The sequence below is a fragment of the Taudactylus pleione genome, unplaced genomic scaffold, assembly GCF_031769625.1.
Source record: "Taudactylus pleione unplaced genomic scaffold, aTauple2 ptg000016l, whole genome shotgun sequence".
Taxonomy (NCBI): Eukaryota; Metazoa; Chordata; class Amphibia; order Anura; family Myobatrachidae; genus Taudactylus; species Taudactylus pleione.
The window spans coordinates 4839352-4866233 of NW_028284418.1; the positions used below are offsets into that span (position 1 = coordinate 4839352).

Consider the following 26882-nt stretch of genomic DNA (forward strand, 5'->3'; position numbering starts at 1 on the left):
ACATTGACTATGGGTGTGCATATAGGGCCCCCAATTTCCTTCCTCTTGGAATTGGTAGAACTGGTGTTGAGAAAAAATCATTTTGCATATGATAGTGATTACTAACCTGGTGCTGTCCTACGCTAACCTGTATATGTATCACTACGAATGCAAATACCTTTTAAGTGTCTTTGTTGATAAGATCAGATATTATAAACGCTATATTGATGATCTTTTTCTGGTTTGGCGTAGTACAAAAGCTGATTTTCATGCTGTGGTTAACAGCCTCAATGCACTCGATAGCCAAACACATTTCACGGCTCTCCATGAAAAGGATGCGATCAATATCCTTGATGTTACTATTTTTAAAAAAAATAATCATCTGCACTCCACACTATACCGCAAAAGCACCGACCGTAACATGTTGTTATATTCCTCCAGCCACCAACCTACTCCACTGAAATAGAGTCTCCCGATCTCGCAATTTATAATACAACCATGGCGAACACGGAGAGGCAACTGGATGAGATGAGTGAACGGTTCTTTGAGAGAGAATAAACACTCAGAACGATCCACAGATGTTTGGATAAGGCCCGACATAGACATGCACAGGCTACTACGAAGACAGCACTGGACCCTACTCGTATGATATATACCTCTATGTATGATTTGTCATCACAACTGACTAAAAAGGTGATACAAAGGCACTGGAACATAATATTTATGGACAAAGCCTTTGATAAAATGAGCAAGAAACCGCTGATGATGGCATATAGGAGGGGCCCTAGTCTACAACAGTTATTACTGCGACCCACGAAACAACCCGAGATCCACCAGACTCACTGGTTATCAAGTTCTAAGCTGGGATGTTTTAAATGTGCAAATTGCACTACATGTAGGTCAATGATTGCGGGCTCAAGTTTCCCACATCCGCACAGCGGTAAGAAAATACAAATTAAACAAAAGCTGTTGTGCACAATGGACCATGTGGTCTATATTCTGATATGCCCCTGTGGATTTTACTATGTCTGGATGACAACTAGAGGATTTAAAGAGAGGATGGCGAACCACCGATCTTCCATATGCATGGTATTACAACTACATACATCTTATAAACCTGTAGCAAAGCATTTTTCAGAACTGAGTCACCCACTTTCATTGTTGCGTTGCATGTTGATTGATTATGTTCCTAAACCGCCAAGAGGTGGTAACAGGGAACTGTTATTGAAAAAATGTGAGGCACGTTGGATTTTTTATCTGGACACAGTCGCCCCTCGCGGACTGAACGAATATCATTCATATAATTTATTTTTGCGGTGATCAATCTTATTTTTTTTAATGAATATGTTTTGGATAGTCAAATGCAGTGTTGGCAAATAATATGTATAGGTGGTTCTTAGATATTATTGAGTGGTAGACACTCCGATTAGATACACTGTACACACATATACATCAGATCATCTTCAATAATTGAGATATATGGTTTTATTTATATTGTTCTCTATTAAGTAAATTGCTTCTGGTGGGTTCTTTGTAATTTCTTTGGTAGGTGGGAACACACATTATAATGAGTTATTGTATTTTGTATTTATTTTTTCATTTTATTTTTTTTAATTTTTTAATTAATTTTGTAATTTATTTTTTATCTATTTTGTATTTTTTATGTTCCTTATGTTTTTGGAGTAGTGTGAGTTAATATACTAAGGTAGTATATGGATGTACAGATGGAGCCTGGTTAATATACTCTCATGTGGTCAATTGCACCTTAATAGTCATAGTTTGTATAGGATTGCTTTTTGAACACTTAGCTGTTTCCATCATTTATGATATTATGCTGTTAGGTAAACAGCATGTGAGTAATGTTCTCCGGTGACATAGGCTGTGGTTTGCGTTCTAGTTGCTGGAATGCAAGTGGGGATCAGCTGACTATGTGCAGTGTTGTTCTTACATAAACCTAATGCGCTGGTGATCACGTGGGATTACGCAAGACTTCTAGTGACCATGCATTCCACTATGTGGAATGCAAGGCACTTCCTGTTTGGTAGCACACATCGAGCTTTGTAGCATCTTTGGACGCCAGAGCGCTTTTGATTTCGCTGTGACATGCAGGTAAGTGAGCGGGTATGCATATAGTGATCTCCACATCTACTTTTTCTCAGTCAGTAGGGTGCACACCGAGTAGATTGAGCCACTTCCGGTCTAACAGCCAGGTGGCTCAGGTGTGTGGCATTGACAATCATTGAGGGTATATAAACATGCTTGTGGGAATGGGTGATATGGTCCTTTGGTGGTAGCTGTGCTGTCTCTTTCTGGTGTGTCTTGATAAAGATCCTGATAGACCGAAACGTCGACATATGATTGTAAGTTGAAATAAAAGAAAACTTTAGCATGAAGTGCAGTGAGTGCCCTTTTTTTAGGTTTTTTTGTGTTTTGGGCTTTATGCCTTTAAAGGGGCACCCCCTGATGTTATAAGTTTGGTCCAGCGTGTAGTTTCATTGAAGAGTATATATATATATTTTTTTAATTTTACCATATAAAATTGGACAGCGGCATGGGAAACCAAATCAGCCCTGGGCTCAGGCTGCAGGAATATTGGGCCTGATTCAGACCCACTCGCGAGCGGCTGTACGCTCGCAAGTGGGTCGATGGTCTGCACTGAGCATGCGCACGACGGAGGGAGCTCCGTCATGCGCATGCGCCAGACACGACGAGCGAAGGACTTTCCTTCGCTCGTTGTGTCCGATCAAAGGGGGCGTGCTGTCAATGTTGATTGACAGCACGCCCCCTTTGGTGGGCGTGCCGGGGGCGTGCCTCCCTGACGGGGGCGTTCCCACGGGAACGCCTCCCGTCAGAAGCCGGCCCACTGACATCACTAGTGATGTCAGTGGGAGTGATTTTGGCTCTGATAGAGCCAAAATCACTCCGGAGCTTGCGGTTGAAAACCTCAACCGCAGGCTCCGGCTCGCAATTTCGATGGTCGCGATGGTCACGACCATCGCGGCCATCAAAATGCACGCTCGTATAGCCTGTGGGTGGTGACCCACAGCTATACGAGCGTCCAGGAGGACGCTCCATGAAAAAGGAGCCCGGGCCTCATGCAGAGCGTGCGCTCTGCTCAGAGCGTACGGCTCTGAATGAGGGCCATTGTTTTCCTGTAGCTGCAGAAAGGCAATCTGTACTCAGATCAGGAGACTAGGAGAAGAGACCGGAGGGGGAAGAGGGGCCGGCCGGGTTTGCAGAGCCCTGTGGCTGCAGGAAGATTACCTTCCAGCAACTGCAGATAGCCGATCTGACAAAGTTACAACAGATGCAAATATGTCAGGAAAAGCCCAGTTTGGTATGGTTGCATCTGATGTGATCACATCAGACAAGTGCTTAAACTAAATTTAAACCAAGTTGTCATATTGTTATTTTATTTTGTATATCCATTAAGCATTGTGAGTACACATGAAACACCATTTAATAAGGTTCTATATCTGCATACTTATCATACTCAAGTTCTAGCCAGTCAGCTAGTAAAAGAACTCCATAAGTGTAATATGGGTTATCATATGACTAATGAAACTTAGTAATGACCTAAAGGGGTAGGTTTACTAATGAGCAGTTTGCCAAATCTGACGATCATCAGCTGATTAACGATAGTTTTAAAATAACAATAGGAATTAGTGCTAAACCAGACTTGTTCATACCTATTGCTGTTTTAAAACTATCGATCAAACCCGCCTATGATTGACAGCTTTGACAAACAGCTCTTTAGTAAGTCTACCCCAAAGTTTAAGTGTAGTGAGATAAGGCAGGTGGTAACCAACGCTCACTGTAAAAGCCCTTCCCTGGTGTGTCTGAATGTGCAAAGAATGAGACGCAAACTTAGATGTTTAAATACTGTTTGTTGTGGCTTTAGATGCACCATTGGACACACCACTAAAATCAGGTGCAGATTTTCTGCCTCCTATGTGAGCGATTCTGTGTCTCTCTACGCAACTATTATCAGTGACACACCCGCAAGACTCCCCTAACACGTCCTTAAGACACTGTCACTATTTAGAAATGCCCAATACATTTTCTAAAGATTTCTGTGACCAAGGGGTTTATTTACAAAGAGCCAGGTTCTAAAATCCAGCACCTCCAATTGTGTTTATGCAGGAAATTTAAAAGGGCAATGATTCTTCTAGCTGTGTTTTGCTATTAAAATCATTGCCCTTTTAAATTTTAGGCATAGACATGATTGGAAGCTCCGGGTTTTAGAACTCGAAGCTTAGTAAATAAACGTCTGTGCATCTCCCGTGCGAGTCACGACTGCGATTCTGTGCTCACAGACTCTGGACACTTGTGCAGTGTGGGTAAGACGCTTAAGCAGAAAAAAAAAATTGCTCCATTGCGCCAAATATCGACAGCGCATCTGAATCAGCTCCAATGTGCTCTCAATGTTCACACAATTTTTATATTACAGGGCAAGCTTTTCTTACAGTCCGCAAAAAAATAATTGAATCATTCCACAAACAAAATTGTCCACATTAATATGTCGATGCTGAATGTGTCCAAAAACATTGGTACACTCTTGGTGAAGAGTAGAAAAACTGCTCTTCAAAAACAGATGCTCTAATGTAAAAAATAAAAATGTATATCAATGCTGAATGCCTAAATATAAACTTCCTCTAGTGATAATCCGGACTACTACTACTACAGTATACAGTATCTTCTTGGTTATGGACAGACAATATGGAATTTTAGGTATATATACTAAAATCAGCATTGCACACTATGTATAGATTACATTTAGTTTGATTTATCTGCAGCAACTGTACATTTGTGTTTGATGCACTCATCTTCACCTTCACCAGCTGCGTAAGATATTATAGAAGAAATATATATATATCATAAATTAGGGACATGAAATCTCTTTTTAAAAGCAATTGTGATCTTCATGATTTTGATTGGTGGTTATTCTTTGAAAACACTTCCCATTATTTCCCTTGACAAAACATTTAATTGTGAAATGGGAATCCAGTTCCTTTCTACACAAGTTGGCATCCCAGTGTATCACCTATGGCCCAAGCTGGTTTATTCTTAGCCAGTCAGCATTGACAAGACAAACTTCATTATTTTTATATTTGAGCTTTTCTATTCACCAATACGAATGTGCTAATGTTTTTGGACACATTGGATTACTCATACAGCATAGACCTATTGCTGTGGACAATTTTGTTTGTGGAATGATCGTAACATACCGTGTTTCCACGATAATAAGACACTGTCTTATTTTTTTTTTTGGTTCCAAAAAACACCATAGGGCTTATTTTCGGATTAGGTCTTATTTTAACTAACATTGACAGCAGTGCCCCTTATGCAGGCCCCCCCTGTAGCAGTGCCCCTTATGCAGGCCCCCCCCTGTAGCAGTGCCCCTTATGCAGCCTCCCTTGTGTATAAGTGCCCCTTATGCAGGCCCCCCCCCTGTAGCAGTGCCCCTTATGCAGCCTCCCTTGTGTATAAGTGCCCCTTATGCAGGCCCCCCCTCTGTAGCAGTGTCCTTTATGCAGGCCCCCTTATTGCAGTGCAAGCCCTCCTGTAATTGATCCCCCACCAGTACAGTACCGCACTTACCTGAGTCGCCGCCATCCGGGATGTCCCTCTCACTTGCGCGCTGACTGGCTCTAACATGATCCAGCAGGCGCAGCCGCACAGGATCCTCAGCGTGCGGGTGACGTTATGACGTCACCCGCGCACTGCATGACTGGGAACGCTGGTCTCTACAGCATTCCCAGCTCAAAAAGAGATTAAGGCCCTCATTCAGAGCCGTACGCTCTGAGCAGAGCGCACGCTCTGAATGAGGGCCGGGCTCCATTTTCATGGAGCGTCCTCCTGGACGCTCGTATAGCTGTGGGTCACCACCCACAGGCTATACGAGCGTGCATTATGATGGTCGCGATGGTCGAGACCATCGCGACCATCGAATTTGCGAGCCGGAGCCTGCGGTTGAGGTTTTCAACCGCAAGCTCCGGAGTGATTTTGGCTCTATCAGAGCCAAAATCACTCCCACTGACATCACTAGTGATATCAGTGGGCCGGCTTCTGACGGGAGGCATTCCCGTGGGAACGCCCCCGTCAGGGAGGCACGCCCCCGGCACGCCCACCAAAGGGGGCGTGCTGTCAATCAACATTGACAGCACGCCCCCTTTGATCGGACACAACGAGCGAAGGACTTTCCTTCGCTCGTCGCATCTGGCGCATGCGCACGACGGAGCTCCCTCCGTCGTGCGCATGCTCAGTCCATAACATCGACCCACTTGCGAGCGGACAGCCGCTCGCGAGTGGGTCTGAATCAGGCCCTAAGGTAAGTCTTATTTTCAGGGTAGGGCTTATTTTAGACCGGGCTACAAAAGTAAGGGTAGGGCTTATTTTCAGGGTAGGTCTTAATATAGGTTAAACATGGTAACAGTATAACTCTGCAACAAATAGCTGCTCTGTAATATGCAAATTGTGCAAACATTTAATGCAGACACTACGATTATACCCACAACCATTATCTATCTACACACTGTGAGTCCTTATTGGAGTCAAATCATGTCCCACAAGCTTTTTAAATAAACAACAGATAATTAGCTAATGAATAAGTAAAAAAAACCTTTTTTGTAACAGTTTGTATTGGTTCCAATTACCATATGTCATCACTATTCATTTTTTATACTTCACAGCTTTAAAGAAATCATAATAAAAGCTTTATTTTAAAAATACTGAGTACTGCATGAGTGACACAACAGAATACTGTACTTCTTCTGTCCAATGCATAATAATTATTATCCTTTACTTATATGACGCCACAAGTGGTAAGCAGTTCCTTGTTATACATTCACAGAGAACAGCACGCAAGAAAGACTGGAGATGACAAACACAGTGGTAAGATCAAAGTTAATATTTCTCGTATACCATCATACACCTCTCACAAAGCAGCTCAAGTCATTGGGTCTCAAGTAATAGTTAATGCACATGTTCTTGTTCATATGGTGTTGTACAACATTCATTAATATCTAACATTGTTTAATGCATTCCAAAAAACCTTTATTAATCAAGAGTTTGACTTCCGCTCCTAATGCACATACGTAGTAAGAATTTCGAAGTACCCACACAATTTACAAATGTTCTCATAAGTTGCAGTTGGCATATACCAAGAATAAAATAAAATAAGTAGGTATATGTGGCACCATAGGTTACCCTGTAACTGCAGCCTAAATAGAAAACAGGGTTTCCCAGATCCTCGATGATGGATAGATATAAAAAGGAGGATTCTTCAGTGTTGGAAGAGAATAAGATACAAATATTTACATCCACCACCAGTGTGATAAAGCAGCGTACCACATAAGAAGGTGTACACAACACACCAAAGATCATATAATGCTTCCAGGAACATAGTACTTGTCATAGTGATGCTGGTGCTGTAACTCCTCCCAGATGTTATAATACAGTCTGCTGCCTGTCTCTCAATGACCACCAACACGTTTCAACTATTTGGGCAGGATGTAGTAAGCATCATATCCCGCCACTTATCGGGTACATACCAGTATTGATAATACCAGTATGTACATGGGCAGCGGTGTAATGGTTAGCATTACTGCCTCAAAGCAGTGAGGTCATGGGTTCAATTCCCACCACGGCCCTAACTGTGTGGAGTTTGTATATTCTCCCTGTGCTTGCGCGGGTTTCCTCCGGTTTCCTCCCACACTACTGGTAGGTTAATTGGCTCCCCACAAAATTGACCATAGTGTGTAGATTTGTAAGCATGTGGTAGGGAATATAGATTGTAAGCTCCATTGGGGCAGGGACAGATGTGAATGGTAAGATATTCTCTGTACAGCGCTGCGGAATATGTGTGCGCTATATAAATAACTGGTAATAATAAATAATAATGTACCTAGAAATGTGATTATAATCACAAAGAACAGCTCTCCCAATAAGCGCTGTTCTTTGCGACAGATTGACTTCCAGTTGTATGACCCAGAAGTCCCTCTGTACATGCGCAGAATAACACATGTGCCCCGGGAGACATTAGGAGGGATCCCTTTCAGTGCAGAATGCAAAGAGAAGCCCATAGGCTTCTACTGGGCAATGTCATCTAAAGATGGTGTTGCCTGCTGGGTCCAATCTACAGAATGTATCATATTTTGCAGTTTTCTAGACCATAAGTTGTTATTTATGCTCATAAAACTAATTAAAAAAATAAATGATAAAATGAATGAAATATCTCACTTCTGGTAGTATATTGTTAGAAGTGTAACAGAAGTGACATTTAAAAATATAAACCTAGATAGGAATGACCATAATACTGTACTACTCCCTAAGCCTCCGTCACGTTATGTATGTTCTTGCTTGGATATCGGACAGATGAAAGAATCCCAATGTTAAAGAACTGGCCAGTCCCAGTGATCATATATTAAATATACTGGGAACTTCACAGAGCATAGTGAGGACCTTGATGTTTCAGATGATGCTTTTCTTAGTATGTTTGATATTGAATTGTTCCAATCACCACAGGAATCAGTATTATATGCTTTTCCTCTGAAATTACAGAATGGAGATAAATGTGTTTACTCTATAATTATTTTACATTTGGTGATTATTTTTATGTTCAAAGGTGTAGACATTGACAGATCTCCTTAGACCTTCAATAACTAAAATATATAAGTTAACCACTTAAAATGGTTGGTATTTTATTTACCCTATAACTCCAACTGTTTCAAATGTGTCTGGTTTTACAGAATGGGATAGTTTTGTAGAAAGCATAATCATTATGTGTATGGTTGTTCATGGCCAAGTATTGGGCTTTCAGTAAAGTTATTTGGTGACAGTGAAATTGATTGTTTCAGGTCCATTATCTGTGGAAATCCAATTACAAATCATGCAGAAACTGAGGTTTTGTTTTGTCCCAGGGTGGCATGTGTCAGGCACTAGGCCTGTCCCAGGGTGGCATGTGTCAGGCACTAGGCCTGTCCCAGGGTGGCATGTGTCAGGCATTAGGCCTGTCCAGGATGGCATGTGTCAGGCACTAGGCCTGCCCCAGGGTGGCATGTGTCAGGCACTAGGCCTGTCCCAGGGTGGCATGTGTCAGGCATTAGGCCTGTCCAGGATGGCATGTGTCAGGCACTAGGCCTTTGAAGAAGCTTAGCAAGACTGCACGTCTGCATAGTCAAAAGTATGTGACTGATATGGGGCTGTAGAACAGCTTAGCTTTTGGCTCTTGTATACATTAGCAGGTATGTAATTTACTGTATAGTTTGTTAGTCTGTTTATGGCTGTCCCTGGCTGTCAATAAAATGTTTTCACTTCCTTGATTGCTGGATTGTTAGGTATTTGTATGTGCTGTGTTGCTCAGTCTACATACATGGCCAACAGTATATGGACATTCTTTTTAATTAGCGTCTTATAGGATGCCAGTTTTCCAAACAATCAAGTTTGTCACATTTCTGGCCTGCTCAAACTGCCCAAGTTAACTGTAAGGGAAGTAGAAATGGTTAGGAGCAACAAGAGCTCAGCTGTGAAGAGTTAGACCACACAGAATGAGACTACAGAGTGCTAACCATGATCAGTCCTCAGTTGCAACACTCACTACAGAGTTCAAATCTACTTTTGAAATCAACCTTGGCACAAGAGCTGTTCACGTGGAGCTTCATGGGTTGGGTTTCCATTACCAAACAGCGACACATTAGCCTCAGTTTATCTTATGCAATGCCAAGTATCTGCTGGATTTGTACAAAGAACACTGTCATTGGACTCTGAAGCAATTGAAATCCATTCTCTGGAGTGATGAATCACGCTTCACGCTATGGCAATTTGATGGGTTGTGTACGGGATGCCAGCACTCAGGATCCCGATGCTCAGAATCCCAATGCCGGCATCCCAAGAGGGTAAGGACATCTACACCTACAGGTAAGTAGCCTAACCCTTTCCCTAAACCTAACCCTCCCTCCCCGCAACCTAAACCTAACCCTAAACCCCCCCGCAACCTAAACCTAACCCCCCTAGTGCCTAACCCTACCCCTAAACCTAGCCATACCTCCCCACAGCCTAACTGTAACCCTTCCCCTAGTACCTAACCCTAACCCCTAACCTCAATACTTACCTTTCGGGATGCCGGTGATGGGATTCTGACTCTTGTCAGGATTCCGACGCTTGCATTCTGAGTGCCGGCATCCCAACAGCCGGCATATGAGCAACATCCCAATTTGATGGATATACCTGGATTTGGCAGAAACCAGCAGAATGATTCCTGTCTGGATGTATACTTTAAAATTTGGTGAAGGACAAATAAAGGTTTAGGGACAGGGAAGGGACGTCTTAATGATACAAAATACAAGTCACATTCTAGAGACTTGTGTGCTTCCGACTTCCAGGCAACAGTTTGGTTAAAGACTTTACTGTTTTATCATGATAATACCCAATTGCATAAAGTGGAGTCTATCAAAATATAGTTTGCAGAGCTCGGCGTGGAAAATGTTGACTGGCAAGCACAGAGCCCCAATCTCACCTCCATGAAATATATCACTTTGGGATACATGTCTACTGTGATTGAGGCCTGAACACCCATCCTCACTTATGGTCTTGTAGCTGGTGGTGAGTTCCTGCAGTCATGTTTCGAGATTCGAGTATCCACATACTTGAGCCATGTAGTGTTTACTTGTCCCTGTGGATACTAATTCAAAATGAATGCCATCATAAACAAAAACAAACCAAGTAGAAACATCAAGATAGCTTGATTCCTTTTTTATTTTAAATGGTTTCTTCCATTATAAAATAATGCAGGAATACCAAACAGTTTCCAAATTAATGACATATACTTTACATTCTTCACTCAAGAAAATCGAGTAGCATGATCAGAGTGAACATTAGTCAATCCTTGTGTATAAGTTTTATTTTTCTTGCCAGGATTTTGTGAAATTAAATCAAATAAATTAGTTTAAGAATATCAAAAAGAACACATAAAATTCCACTTCTGAAAGGTCAAACTACTGGCAAATCCGCACAGTTCATCTGGTCCCAAGATGAAGATTTTGACGAAAAAACAATGAAACCTATGTTTCTGATAGTGAGCAAAATAGGAATCCGGTGTTACTTGTTCTCTATATTTTATGGGGTTTTTACATCCTAAAATATCTATAGATGATAGTTTAAAAAGTACAATTTACTATAATATTTCATTAGAACATTTTACAAATAAGTAGGTCTGTTTATTGGATACTCATGAAAGATATATATATATATATATATATATATATATATATCAAAATAACGCCGGCACTCCGCAAATGAATACACTGTACATGCCTAGGTGCCCTCTGATGGTCCCAATGGATCAAAGATATACATACAAATGACAGCGGCACTCACAGGACTTGTAAAGAAAGACTCCAGACTCCCAAGGTCAAGTTCAACGTTTCAGTCAAACGACTTTTATCAAGAACCGTTCTTGATAAAAGTCGTTTGACTGAAACGTTGAACTTGACCCTGGGAGTCTGGAGTCTTTCTTTACAAGTCCTGTGAGTGCCGCTGTCATTTGTATGTATATATATATATCTATATATATGTATAAATATATCAGGTAAGTGCATTTAACAAATTGTTCCCTAAAGACCAGATGCTTGCTCCCAAGCTTTTATTAGGGCTTAGCATAGATACAAAAAAGGATACTTGCTAAAAGAGGCATTTTAAGATATGATGTCTGAGATTGTTAAGTAAATTTTGTAATCAGTGTTTGAACTTTCCTGATATCTTTCTTTGAAAACAAGGGAATGTGATATCAATATTACAACTGGCCCTTTTATTTTACTTATTATAATTACCATTTTATTAACCATGTAAAACAAACGATGCTAGTGTGTGGTATGTCATGTGCCAATATACGGAACCAATAGGGAGCTACTAAAGTCAAGAAGTGTTAGATATGAAAATACATGAAGCTTAAGGTCTTCTATTATGTATTTGTACTCATCATTACTTTTATGTATAGCTCCATATCATGTCTAATGCCCTGCCCAAGACTCCTCTGTCAATTTGAGTTAGTTATTTATTAACAGTTATTTATAAGGCGCACACATAAATTATGCGCAGTGCTTTACAGAGAATTTTAAGTTACTTACATATCAGTCTCCACAATGGAGCATACAATCTATATTTCCTAACACATGGCCAGACATAAATATTAGTGTTGATTTAGGTCAGATGCCAGTTAGCCTACTAGTATATTTTTTCATTGCGGAAGGAAACTAGTATGTGTGTGTATAGAGATAGATAAAATTATGCTCTCCTGTAGATCCTACCCATAGGTGCTGAAACAGGGGGGGTGGGAGAGGGGCAGGGGTAAGCTCACCCCTTCCACCAACATTTTAGAGAGGCGCCAATCAGAGGCGGTGACTCCACAGGCAGGAACCAGATAGATCCTCCCTCTGGACAGGTATGTGCCAATGGTGGTGTGAAAATGTTTTAATGTTATATAGGGAGTGTGGTGTACTTATGCAATGTGGAGGGATGGGTGTATTTGTTTTTTATTGGGGTGGTGTTTTAATGCTGTTTGTGCTGGGGATGGTGTATTAATGTGTGTGTGTGTGGGGGGGTATTATTATAATTTTATGTGTATGTGTATGAGAAAGCGGTTTATTCATATTATCTGTTATATGTGGGTCATTGATGGTCTCCGCATTATCTGGTGTTCGATTTGACTCTCTCTGAATTATTTGGTGGTCACTGCTATGTTCCCTGCAATAAATGGTGGTCACTGTGATATTCTATGGTGGTCACTGTGATATTTTCTGAATTATATGGCTGTCACCAGAGCCATAACTAGACTTTTTGGTGCCTTGGGCCAGAAAGTGTGTTGGCACCCCCCATATTTCAAAGAAGGGCATTAGACGTGCACCTGAAAAAGGGGCATGGCCTCATGGGGAAAAACCAGGACAAATCTTATGGTTGCGGTGATGATACACAATAATTGTGCAGTATAACTCACCAGCTCTAGATGTAGGAGAGCGCTGGTGAAGCTGCACCAATTGGTGGCTGTGTTCAGGGGTGATATCAGAAAAGCTCCATGTGTAAGGTGTCTGACTGCCATGTTAGAGGTGACATGACAGTATTTTGAAATGTGTGAATTAAATTAAAGAGGATGTAACTGAAGGTGCTTGGGGATGTGCCAGATGGAAGGGGAGCCAGCCAGGAAGCAAATAGGGACAGCCAGGAGATGCCAGGCATAAAATAAGAGGAAGCTACAAGTGAGAATTATTATAAACAGAAAATTGACAGGCCCGAGCAGCGACCACCCTGCCCAGTACGGTTGCACATGTCGCACCGCCATAGATACGGCCCTGGCGGTCACTGTGGTGTATTGCACTGACTGCTATGTTGTCTGTATTATATGGCACTCACTGCAATACTCTCTCTGATATATCTCAGTCACTGCGATGCTCTCCAAATTATATGCTAGTCGCTGCAATGCTTTCTGCATTACCTTGTGGTTATTGTTATGAGCTCTAAATTATACGGTGGTAACCATAATATTCTCTGAATTATATGGCTGTCAGTGCAATGTTCTCTGTATTATATGGCAGTCACTGTGATGTTCTCTGCATTATATGGCATTCACTGTGATATTCTCTGCATTATATGGTGATCACTGCAATGCTCTCTGAATTATATGGCAGTCAATGATGCTCTCTCTATAGTATTATGGTTACTGCAATGCTCTGCAATGGGTGAGGTAGTGTAGGACATGCAGCAATACTTAGCCATTGAGTTTTGAGGCAGTTGAAACTGCATGCTCTATTGAAAAGTGTAGCTATCCCAAAACCACAGAAAAAATGGAGCAGGCATTGGCACCTTAATGTAACGGAGCTAAACATTTCCCTCACCCTACATACATTTCAGTCCTTACAATGTTGACAGCTGTAGCCAAGCTGGCCAAGGATGGCCACTATATAACATGGGGGGGTGACTAGCCACTGCCTGAACCATGGTATCTGCTTTGCTCCCAAGCTACCTGCCACAGTAAGAATGCTCCTGCCATAGATTCAAAATTAATTGCACTGCTTGCAGGCTGTTGGAGTTGGATGACTCCTCTCCTTGGTGGAACCAAAGTTCTCTCTCTGGGTTCTTCACTATGCCTGGGCCCTGGCCACTTTGCTTTCCTGTTACCTGAGTGCTGGCAGCTGCCTCAGTCCCTGCACTCTTGGCCATTGGTGATCAGGGCCATCTCTGCAAGACTTTCGGAAGCAAAGGCTGCCTCCACTGCTGTTCCTGCTTCCTGATGGCCACTCTGAGTGCCTTGTGGTGCACTATCTCTCCTCACTGATTGGTCACTGTTCTGACCAGCTGGTGAGTGCTTTTGCATTTCTTAGATTGGATTACCTTGCACAGCTTTCCTGCTCCGTACAGGCCCGCTACATTTGACAACTTTTGTCAGACTCTGCACTTTGCTTAACCATTTGGAACAATTTATTTTCTTCCCCCTGCTACTTACAGTGCTTCGCAGTGAACCCTGTGAGCAGCTGTTCTAGGAACCCACATCTTTCTCCATGCCCCTGGGTGCCTTGCCCACCCTATACTTGATTGGGACCTTTCCTGTTCCCCACTTTAAACTCATAAAAGTCGATTCAGTTGCGATCAATGCCTATGATTTAGTGTGCAATATTCTGCATTTATGGTAGTCCCTAAATTTCCTATTTTTTTATACACCCCTATGGAGCTGCAAACAAAAATGTGAGAAGCTATGTGTATTACAGTTCAACTATAACAAGACAAAGAACATAGCCCTGTTAAAAAGCCAAACCCAATTACAGGACCTGAGTTGGCTGCTTATAAAGTATTTACAGTGTTTTGTTAAACTATTTTCGTAGGTGAATGAGTAAAAACATGTATTTCACACTGTTTATAGCTCTTTGATATAACAATTTTTCATATATTTAATTGGCTATTTAAAGCACACCCAAATTAGACAAACTTTACCTACAGTATGGAGGTTATCACATGTTTTTCTCCATTTAACTGCACTGGTAGAAAAACAGGGCCACTTACTGTACTCTGCCCTCCAGACTAAAAGTTGCAATCATCCTCAGCTGCCAGGGTTTTGATGTCCCCGGTGTGAAAACCACAGAGGAGCCGTCTTGCTTAATGCACTGCACAGCCAGCTGAGCCAGAAGCTACACACGAATTGGATTGCTACTTTATGTCAGGAGCCCTTATATGCAAAGTAATGATGAGGGACTGAGGAATATACCTAGGGCAGGGTGGAGAAAGGTAGGAGTAATCTTAAAGGTGTTTTCTAAAATTTTAGACATGATGCTCTGAATTCAGGTTAATTAAAAGCGATGACTGGCATTGTGTACTGCACAGTGATCTGACACTGACTGGGGGATAGAAGTGTTGCAGCACACTATATCAGTGCCAGGCTCAGTGTGACAGTACATCTGTGGGGGTCTGATACTGCTACTTGTGCCCGGAAGCTCAGCTCCCCCCCATGCTGCTACCTGTATGGGGTATATAGAGTATAGAGTGAGATGTGACTTCTGCAATGTTCCATTTGTGGGTACTCCAGCTGTGTCTGAGGGGTTGACATTCAGCAATTTAGGGGCGCCAAAATGAAATTATATCTTGGTCCCCCAACCTTAAAACGTTGTGTCACCATTAGATACATGTGCTGCCATGGTCATCTCCAGGGTGCGAGGGGAAAGTGGAGGATCTTTAGTGTATAATTACTTACAAAAATATTATTTACAGAAACTTTAGTGGTCAAGGTCCATTAATATGGATTATATACCACTCTTCTGTCCTATGCCATTAAATATTATTCTTTAGACAATACTACATTTTACAGTTTGTATTTCATGATACAAAAAGAAAATAAGGCAACCCAATGTTAAGTTTTCTATATGAGCCTATAAAATTACAAGATAACATCCCTTATAGTGCATAAAACAATTTTCCTGTGAATATCTGCTAAATTGGAATATTCTGTCAACAGATTGTCTGTACATTTCCAGAAAGATATAGCAATTTTGTTTATTTTGTATACTTCAGTAGATGATATCTTCTTTTATAAGGTGCTGGATTATCGGAATTATAGTGAGGGCTAAGTATATATTACTGGTGCTATTTTGAACACACAATATACCTTTTTTTTAACAAGTGATTTTCAGTTCATTTGCTGGGAGTGTCCAGCTCTAATCAATGTATAATTTAATAATTTCAATGGATAACATCTATTTATCAATGTTCAATACAAAATTGTGTAAATATAACTCATTTTCTTCCCACATAAAACATATACTTTCCTTGATGAGCTGGGGATTGCTACTTTTATACATTATGTACCATCTGTGAATTGTGTTCAAAGTATATTAATATATCAAGTAATTGCATTTTGTCTTTGAAATTTCCATCAAAATTGACTCTATTCACAATCTAGGAAATATACTTAAATACATTCAAATCATCTGGGAGCCCAGTCATATGATAAATACTGTACATCATTTGCATGGTACTGAATCATAGGTGGAGAAAAATGTCAAGTTCTTCAAGGTTTTAAAAATCTTTAATTTGTTTAGAATGATTACGGGAGAGCTCATAGCAGTCCCATGTTTCTCTCCACTGACACCAATAGCATACAATGGTATTTAACTTTTAAATTTTTTCTAAATCACCAGTATCTAATGTAAATGAAGGCTAATTTTCTGACTATGATTTGTAACAGACAATCCAAGTATTACGATAAATATTATGCAACTGAAATACAAGCAGAAACAATGGGACTTAAAGATAATTCAGTATTAAATGTTTATTGGATATTGCTGTTTATTTTGTACTGCATTGTACTTTATAATGCACTTTAAATTTCACATAAAAAGCGGTGTTAAATAATTGTTTCCCAATGATAAATATTTTTTTTTCAATGATAACCATTTTCTGTTTATATACAATTTGATAATGTATTAATCTCATTGTATTCAGTACATGTGCATGATACTTAAACATTTTAATAAAAGTCTCTAAATTTAGGAAAATTCAGTCCAGTTTAAGGGGTTTATGTATCAAGCTGTTTATTACATAATATTATGCAGAAAGTGCAGTTTCTACATTATTTTATGTATTGTTTCTTTGTACTAATAGCACAATGCAGGATATTTCACAGAAATCTTCAGATTATGATTATTCAGGTTCTGATTATTATCAATAGGGACTACAATCTGACCCTTATTTACCAAACTCCAAAAAGTGAAGCAGGGACAGTGGTTACTGCAAATGCTTGCCCTGTGAGTTCCCCTTTGTACAGAGCAGGGATATTTTCATTAAAAATTAAAATATCCCATGTGATATGGATAGATAATAATAATGGCTGGTCTGTGATTATTAGCACATAGACCCCTAAGTTTCAGATGTCTATGCAAATTGACACTAATCCAGTTAGAATGATCAGAGTACTAATAAAACTGTTCTTAGATGTTGTTCTAACTTATATCTCACAGTCTTAAAATTAAAGTAATTAAAATGAACAGATGCATAAAATAATAAACCATGGTATAGAAAAGGATCCTCATTCTACATGAGGGATTTTAATGACATATTTATAACATATATTTTGTTTTGGTCTTTCATGTCCTATGCTTTTAATTGTATTTGCAGACAGTACTAGATTTATTTCATACATGTGTTTTTTGATTCTGAAAAATTCTAATCAAATGTCTTTGGTAGATGTTGTGTTTCATTTTCCATTAAACATGAAACCTTACTAGTGGGTCTTGTAGTCAATATTTGCTTGTCTGTTATTTTTTCAAACACTATGGGGGGACTGTAATAGGTTGTGAATCTTTGGCAAGTTTGAATACTGCGGGAATTTCTACTGAGATTCCGATGACTTTCCATTCAAAGTTGCCAGATGTAATAGAAGGCGATTTTGAGGATTTGTGTGAAAATCGATGGTGAGTTTCAGTGATTTGTGCAGGTTAAAAAAAGGACAAACTTGCCAGGAACTCACCAGAAAACTCATCAGAAACATCCTAGAATATGGTTCTGGCCAGAAAGATGCTCAGACATCCTGAACTATATTCTAACCATGCTGAACCTAATAATATAACTGCTAAATAGCATCAAAGAGGTTCTTTGCATAATAATGGCCATAATTATGGGCCTGCCCACTGCGTCCAGGTGACCTCTATCAGGCAGGTCCCTAACACTCAAATGGAACAAATATAGGGCACGGGACCCCCCAGAATAACCCAGCAGAACTACCCCATGGCATCACACTAGTGTGAGATTTAAAGTGAGGGTTAAAGAATAATAAGGAAGCCTATGTGTTAAGTTCTACATAAGTACTAGGTTATAATAAAAAGTGTATAAAGTGCTACATATATAAAAAGCAAACTAAAGAAGTGAAAAAGTGTACATTGTAATGCCGTGATGCAGTCCAGCCACACCAGCCTAGAGAGCCCTGCATCCAAACCTGCCTGATAGAGGTCACCTTGGACGCGGTGAGCAGCCCATAATTATGGCTATTATTATGCAAAGAACCTCTATGATGCTATTTAGCAGTTATATTATTAGGTTCTGCATGGTTAGAGTGTGCACTTGCAAATTGTCTCTTTATACTTGCAGCACTACAAGTCTCAGCAGGTAGCACCTCACATTGTGCTTAGGGTGTGCAATCTAGGCCCCTCCCCCTATGTATCCTGAACTATATTTCCAGATGGAACATAATAAAGAGCCACAAAAACATATATATTACAGTGTTACTAATTAATACACAATTAAGGGATTAAAAATTGCTCAAGATTTTCTGGTGCATTTACAAGTCACAAGCAATTACATCTGATTACTTGTATGTTTGACATTACCAAAATCAGGATGGTTACTTGTATCCAGTGATTCTGTTAGATATCTGGCAACTTTTCCTCTAGTCTCTCTTTATTACATACAGCGTCTTGATCCTCATTGAAAATTTGCAGAAATAAAATCATCAGTTTTTAAAACATTTTTTTGAAAATTGCATCTGATAGCTCTCCAAGTAGCCATGGATGTTGTACCATATTTATTTGTTTATATTGTTCCACTTTTTTGTGTATTATTAATTATCAGTGTTAATGTCAGCCACATTGTCTTTGTTGTTATCTTTTTCCTCTGCCACCTAACATTTAGTTTAATTTTCAAGGCAGTTATGTTCCAGTTCACCTGACACGGTTATACTTGAACATCTTTCATCAACAGTATGTACAGGAGAGAATTCAGGTTAATGATATTGTACCATTATTGACAATTTTTTGGGGCTGGAGATGAAGTGATGCCGGAGTATGAACGGGAAGACACAGGGCAGAGGAGACACAGGGGGATGTACTGGAGAGACACAGGATGATGGTGCTGAGAGACATGGGGGCATAAGGTTGGGAGGTTCATGGTGGATGAGATTGAGACCCATGAGAGGCTGAGGCTGAGAGACACAGGGGGTTGAATGCTGAGAGACACAGGAGGTGGGATGAGTCTGAGAGACTCATGGGGGCATTGAGGCTGATAGACACATTGGATATGTGGTTAAGAGACAGAGAGGAGATGAGTGAATGGCTGGAGATAGAAAGAGACAAGGGGGATGATGCTGTAGAGACATGTGGGAATAAGGCTGAAGACACAAGAATGGTGCTGGAGAGAGATGGCAGGGATGGTGCTGGAGAGACTCAGACGAGGATGAGGCTGGTGTGACACTGATAAGGATGCAGCTGGAGGGACACAGAGGGATAAAGCTGAGAGACACAGGACGAGATGAGGCTGGAGAGACACAGGGGGATGAGCCAGTGGCTGACCAGCCTGTACCTACCGGGGAAGAACAGTATTGCGCATATATTTTCAGATCAATTATTTTTTAAGTTGTTTTAGATTTATATACAAGTGAGCAGCAGTGTATTTCATCTTGAATATTGTAGTGAAAATCCTTTCACTGATTAACATATCCAATGCTTGGAATATTTCCATATCCTTAAAATACTGATAACAGAAATACTATTAGGAGAATGGAATATGGTCGACATAGTATCTGTATAGACAATAATTATATAGAGATATTTTGCATCTGAAAGGGTTTAACAAAAGCTGTGCATTAAACTGCTAGATAAAGTTATTGTGATTTGCGCTACAATATTTTTGCTTAATTTAAATATCAAACAAAACCAGAATGTTTTGCATATTTTGTTGCGGGTAAGTAAAGATTTTTAACTATTTACTTTTAACTGCACAGGCATTGTAATTATCCGTCCTGCACTGATCGTGAAGATGACGTGAACATTTTTTGTTCCACTCTGTGACTAGGGCTGTCAAAAATAATTTTAGCTATCACAATTATACCATCTACTAAATATAAGAATAGAATTGTTATTTATTGATAATGTTATCTAAAAAGAACTAGTAGACAATCATAATTATTACACATTTGTTCCAGAATTAACAGACTACAGTATTAAACAAAAATGCAGGTTGGTGAATCTTTAAGGTTGGGAGAATTCCTGGTCTTTATAGTGTCATGAAATGTCGGCAAAACAAAAGAACACAATTAGGAAAAATTTAAACTGTCTCCTTATGGAAACAATTTATCATGTGTATACACAGCTAGTTCTAAACCTTTGTAAACTGACAAAACTATCATATACGCCTAAACTCCACATCCAGAAGTCATTTGAGCTACAGACTGTCTTTGATCAGAAAGAAAATGGGATTGAAAAATGAACTAGTTACAGGCGCCAAAATAGCTATTACAATAATGTTTGGACAATTTCAAGGTTTGGCCCGTGTAAAGCTAAGATATTTCATCTTTGCAGCTTCCTGTCAGCAATTGTCTTTAAGTTTGGGGTTTTTTAAATTTGTAACACTGGTTTAAAAATGATGGCATGTTGGAACACAGAGTGAAGAAGCCTCTGTTACCATCGTAAAATCTTTCAATGTGTTGTATCACTCTGTGGCATAATAATCTTTGCTACAAAGCAAGGTATGTCAGCTGGCTACACTACACTACACTACGAGGTGAGGTCATGGGAAATCTTGATGAAACAAATGGAGGTCAGTGATAAGAAGAGCAGCAGGTTCTCTTTCAGTGTCTTCAGATATATTTTTGGCTTTCACCATGGCCAGATGCACCTAAAATTCCATCTAATATAGATTACATTTTTGTAATTGTCTACTATTGTTGTAGTTCTTCATATTACTGTCATACTGTAGATTTGAAGGTGCTATAGTGCATTTTTTATAGTTTCTCTTAATTTGTAATCTTGAGGTAGAGCTTGTGCAACCTCTTCTGCAATCCAATGACTTTCAACTAAGAAATTCCTTTGGTCAATACTTGTCTGCTCTTGAAAATAGCGCTGTGTTTATGACCTAAAACTGAGCTCAGTTAATTCTTAATTAATTATTTGAGCCCATTATATCGGAAAATTAGTGAATGTTTGGGAGGAAAAAAATATCTCTCAGATTAGGCCCATATTCAAGTTAGAGGCAAATAGCCGTTTCGCCGATGCAATATTTTCGCCTCATTTGCCTGTTTGTACGCGAAGTTATCATGTACTTTCACAATGTGCGCACCTGCTTTTCACTCTATTCAATTGCAAAACAAGTGTAAACACAGATGTGCGAATGCCGCGAATGGCAAGACTAGCGAAAAGGACTGTTTTTTGGGGGGAAATCAGTTTTTACCCCAAATTATTCCTAAGTGACTCTGGTAATTAATATAGAAGTGTATTAATAGCTCTAATAAAAGTATTTTGTGTACTTAAAGGGAGTCAATGGGCTGTTATATGCACTTTTGCATTAGTGTGGAAAAATTAGATAAAGCATTTTTTTGGTGTTAAAAAAATGTTGGAGTTAAATTGGTGGTACATTAAAATGGGTACTACAGGTTGAGTCTCCCATATCCAAAATGCTTGGGACCAGGGGTATTTTGGATAACGGAATATTCCGTATTTTGGAATAATTACATACCATAATTATATATCTTGGCAATAGGACCCAAATATACACACAGAATGCATTTATGTGTTATATACATCTTATACACACAGCCTGCAGGTCATTTTATACAATATTTTCAATAATTTTGTGGCTCAAACAAAGTTTGTGTACAGAAATGAAATTCATTTATGTTTCATATACACCTTATACACACAGCCTTAAAGTAATTTTATACAATATTTTTAATAATTTGTGCCTAAGACAAAGGCCCTCATTCAGAGCCATACGTTCTGAGCAGAGCGCACGCTGTGAATGAGGGCCGCCCTCCATGAAAATGGAGCGTCCTCCTGGACGCTCGTATAGCTGTGGGTCACCACCCACAGCCTATACGAGCGTGCATTTTGATGGCCGCGATGGTCGTGACCATCTCGACCATCGAAACTGCGAGCCGGAGCCTGCGGTTGAGGTTTTCAACCGCAAGCTCCGGAGTGATTTTGGCTCTATCAGAGCCAAAATCACTCCCACTGACATCACTAGTGATGTCAGTGGGCCGGCTTCTGACGGGAGGCGTTCCCGTGGGAACGCCCCCATCAGGGAGGCACGCCCCCGGCACGCCCACCAAAGGGGGCGTGCTGTCAATCACCATCGACAGCACGCCCCCTTTGATCAGACACAACGAGCGAAGGACTTTCCTTCGCTCGTCGCGTCTGGCGCATGCGCACGACGGAGCTCCCTCCGTCGTGCGCATGCTCAGTGCATAACATCGACCCACTTGCGAGCGGACAGCCGCTCGCGAGTGGGTCTGAATCAGGCCCTAAGTTTGTGTACATTGAACCATCAAAAATCAATGGTTTCATTATCTGAGTCATGCCAAATATATTCCGTATTTCGGAATATTCCATATTTCGGAATATTTGGATATGGGAGACTCAACCTGTAGTATAGTTTTGTGTTATTAAAGTGCATTTTAAAATACTATTAAAATAACACCTGCTGCAGCCCCCTGCAATCCTAAAAACACCTGTCCCATCCATACAGCCCCCCAAAATACCAAAATACAAAACACATTTTCCATCACTTTTTACATTTTCTCCCCAAAGGTATTTCAATATTTTTGTAATTTTTTTGCCTAAATAGTCATTAGGGAGGTGTCCAAAGGCTTCTGAACTAAGGGCCTGATTCAGACCCGGTCGCTCTGACAGAGCACTCGCTCTGAATCAGGGCCGGGCTTTTATATTTTTGGAGCGGCCTCTCGCATACCTGTGGGTGACCACCCACATCTATAGCGAGCGGCCATGATGATGGTCGTGATGGTCAAGACCATCACTACCATCGGGCTTGCGACGAGACCCTTGTGGTAGGGGCTCGTTCATCACAAGCCCCAGAGAACTTTCGGCTCTAACAGAGCCGGAAGTTCTCCACTGACATCACTTGTGATGTCAGTGGGGTCACCCCCAAATGGCAGGCGTTCTCATGGGAATGCCTCCGTTTGGGCAGCCACCCCCCCCCCGGCCCGCCCACCAAAGGGGGCGAGCTGTCACTCAATGTCGACAGCTCGCCCCCTTTGGTGCGAGACCCAGAGTGACGGAGTGCCCGTCGCTAGCCAGGTCTCGCACATGCGCACAACGGAGCCAGCTCCATCGTGCGCATGCGCTCTGGGCCACCATTGACCCGGTTGCGAGCACTCAGCGCTTGCAACCGGGTCTGAATCAGGCCCTAAGTTCCAACTTTTTTAGCCAAAAATAGAGATTTTTCACATCTTTTCTCCTGCCTTTGGGTGGAGAAACTTTTTTGCCTGTTTTAGCCTATGAAGTTTTCACACATGCAAAAACGTTCCGAAATTGAATAGGGTGATACTTCGGAAAGTGGCGAAAACATCGCACCGGCGAAACTTTTTCGCCGATCATGGCTTAACCACACAGCTCTACAAAAAACAGCAGGAAAATATGAAAGCACGCACAACATACAATGTGAACATGAAAACACATGAAATATAGTAGGAAAATATCAGATATAGTAAATTGTCACAATTTCAGATATGGTTGTCACAATTTATATGGAAATTTTGTTGGAGGATGAATGTTTTTTATTCAATCATCAGGACTTGTCTCCAGATTTTTACTGTATAGACCAAGAGACACATTATCATAAATCCATTGTATCACAAAAAAGAAATGAGTGGGCAAGGTGGTTGCATCAGCTTGGTGCAAAATGTAATTACCAGATGGGAGGAGTTGAACAAATAAGAGGCGTGTCCTGCTAGTGAAGGCTAGCGCCCACGTGCAAACATTTTACATGCAAGTATTGTACTTAAACAAGATTTAAAAGATACAAAAGGCAAATTTTTCTCTTTGCAAAAGGACTGGTTTCTCTCACATCCTTGGAGATTATGGAAACCAGACATCATTTTATAATAAATACAGCACATACTGTATTGCATCTTCCATGTGCACTTTCAAAGGACATTTCTTGCAATAAAAATAACAGACAAAAGTGACATGTAATAGAGCCAGGTCCAATGTCCCCTCACTCACATGAAGACATAACTGAGGCTAACCATATCAGTATTTTCAGAGAAACACTGAAAAGCTTAAAGTGAACAGAGCAGTGATAGGAGATTGTGGTCTGAACTTGAAGTGACATTTTTTACTAACTTCCCATTTCCTGGCACCTGACAAAGTAATTACAGACTAATTGCTGCTATGTGCAACATTATGTGATCTTCACAACCACTTATTGTATTTCTTGTAAATGATTCTAAATGAAAATCACTAATGTAAAGCTGGGTACACATTCCACGATGTGTGTACCCAGCGATGGCACAATACATTGCGCCATCCAGAGTGTCACCAGGTCTGGTTTAGGGATGGACATCGCAACCATAAATGTTTTCGATTCTATGGAAGTACTTTTTCCATCGAATACCAGGAATTTGATGGTTGCTAGCCATCGGATGCACCTTCCCAATGCCCATCCGATGGCTGCCTGTGGGAAGGGGGGAGCACACACTACTACACTGCATAGCAGAGCAGCGGGTGTACAGCAGAAGGATAGATGCTGTGTAGCATCTATTCTCAGTGTAGGGGAGCCTGGGGGAAGCCCAGCATCTTGGAAAGATGCTGGGCACGTCCCCACATGGGTGTGGGTGCCATGATGCTCATGGAAATCCCCGAACACATCACTCCGGGGGCATGTCTAGCATTCCCAGAGATGCTGGGCTGCCCCTGGAGACTGTGTCTGCACTGTCGGCTCCTCCTCTGTGACAGGAGCCAAGTGCTGTAGGAGAATGTCACACGGCAGCACCCGGCTCCTGTCACTGAGGAGGAGGCAGCATTTTGGTGTCTCCCCATCCAAGGGTGACCCCCGGTGTGGCCTGAACCCCCATAGTGACACCACTGGCGCCATCTGTACCAAATACACGATGCACTGGACAATGATGCGATGTGTTGCTCCATGTTGCATTTAGCAGCATTGCGTCTTTCATCACATCCTCCTATCTGCTGTGCTGCACAGCAGATGGGATGATACGATGAACGAGCCACGATCGAGCGTACACACTATGCGATTGGAACAATATACAGTATCATACAATGGATCGCATAGCGTGCACCCAGATTAAGTGTTTCAGTATGATTAGCACAGAAAGAAATAATAGTTTGCCATTTTTCAGTTTTTTTTAAAGGCTACATTTAAATATAGTAATATAATATATATATATATATATATTTATATAAATTTACTAATCGATGTGCACATCAGTGCAAAAAAAGCATTGTGTTTATATCACAGTCCTTCCAGTTCTTGACCATTGCCTCCTTTCCTCTCCCCTCCGCTGTCTGTCTTGTACTCTCTCACTCATCTCAGTAATACAAATGAGTTTTTGTTGGCAGTTCCCCACTGACTGCTCTTAAAGAAATTTTTTTGATTCTGTGCACTTTTTATTTTCCATTGATCTTGCCAAACAAGTGTCCTCTCCAGATACCACCTCTCCCCCCTCCTTTCCCTCTTATCCTACTCTTCATCCCCAATGCCGGCTTTAATTCACTGCTTTCCCAGAGCACAGGACGGCTCATATATCACTCACCTTCTCTAATTTCTGTGTGGGCCACTTCTCTAGGTTACCGTACGTCTGTCTTAAAGCAGCAATATTCATAACAAAAATGTCTTTTGTCCTTTGTACACATTAAACCAGAGTGATTTTTATTTAAACTGAACTATGCTGATTATGTTCCACCCCTCCTTCCCCTCCAGTTCCTATAGTGTATTTCTCCAATAATAAAAAAATATATATATTTGAGTCTGATTGGAGATTCAGAACAGTCCTTGCTTAGTTTTGGCTTCGCTGAATGTCATTACAGAAAAAGATCTTAAATTACTTCCTATTGGTCTCTTCATGTTGGTAATATTTAACTTTTTTATTCCCTATTTAGATCATGTTCGCACCTTACAAATAAATTACATTGAGAATACTAGAGGCTTGTTAATAAAACTTAATTCTGTATTGTATTCTTTTATATATATATATCAGTAGGTGTTCTCCGTGTTCTCGGATATTGAAAATGATTCATAATTCTCTGCATGTTTATTGTGAAATAATATTGTATATTGATGTACTGGGACCAAAACAAGTGTTTTCATTGACTTTTCTCTCAAAGTTCTTTCCCCATTATAGGAGCAAATTGCAAGTTTGTATTGTGCTCACTGATTACTCTGTGACATTGACGTGTTAAGGAATATGTAATACTAGCTGTTGCCACACAGCTTCGCTCATGATGAAATAGCTTCTACCAATGTTTTTTATTTCAGGTGTTCTAGTTGTATTGCTTTGCATAGGGGCCCTGTGCACAGACTGCTATGTAGTCTCTTCTATTCTAGTGAACGTGTGCCCAAAGCACCCGTCCCCTAACCCCTTACCGGCCGCACGCATGGTGCCACACCTATCTCTTGCACTGATG

The 26882-nt window shown here is 40.7% G+C and overlaps 1 protein-coding gene across 1 annotated transcript in view; it reads left to right on the forward strand.

The window, feature by feature from the left end:
* Positions 1-2066: 2066 nt before the first annotated feature.
* The window catches only part of KCNJ16 (potassium inwardly rectifying channel subfamily J member 16), a 272982-nt gene continuing 248166 nt past the window's right edge, over positions 2067-26882 (forward strand). Inside the window, exons 1-2 of the mRNA XM_088473011.1 lie at positions 2067-2088; positions 6833-6873. The gene's annotated coding sequence lies outside the window, so the exon portion shown is untranslated. The remainder of the gene's footprint in view (positions 2089-6832; positions 6874-26882) is intronic.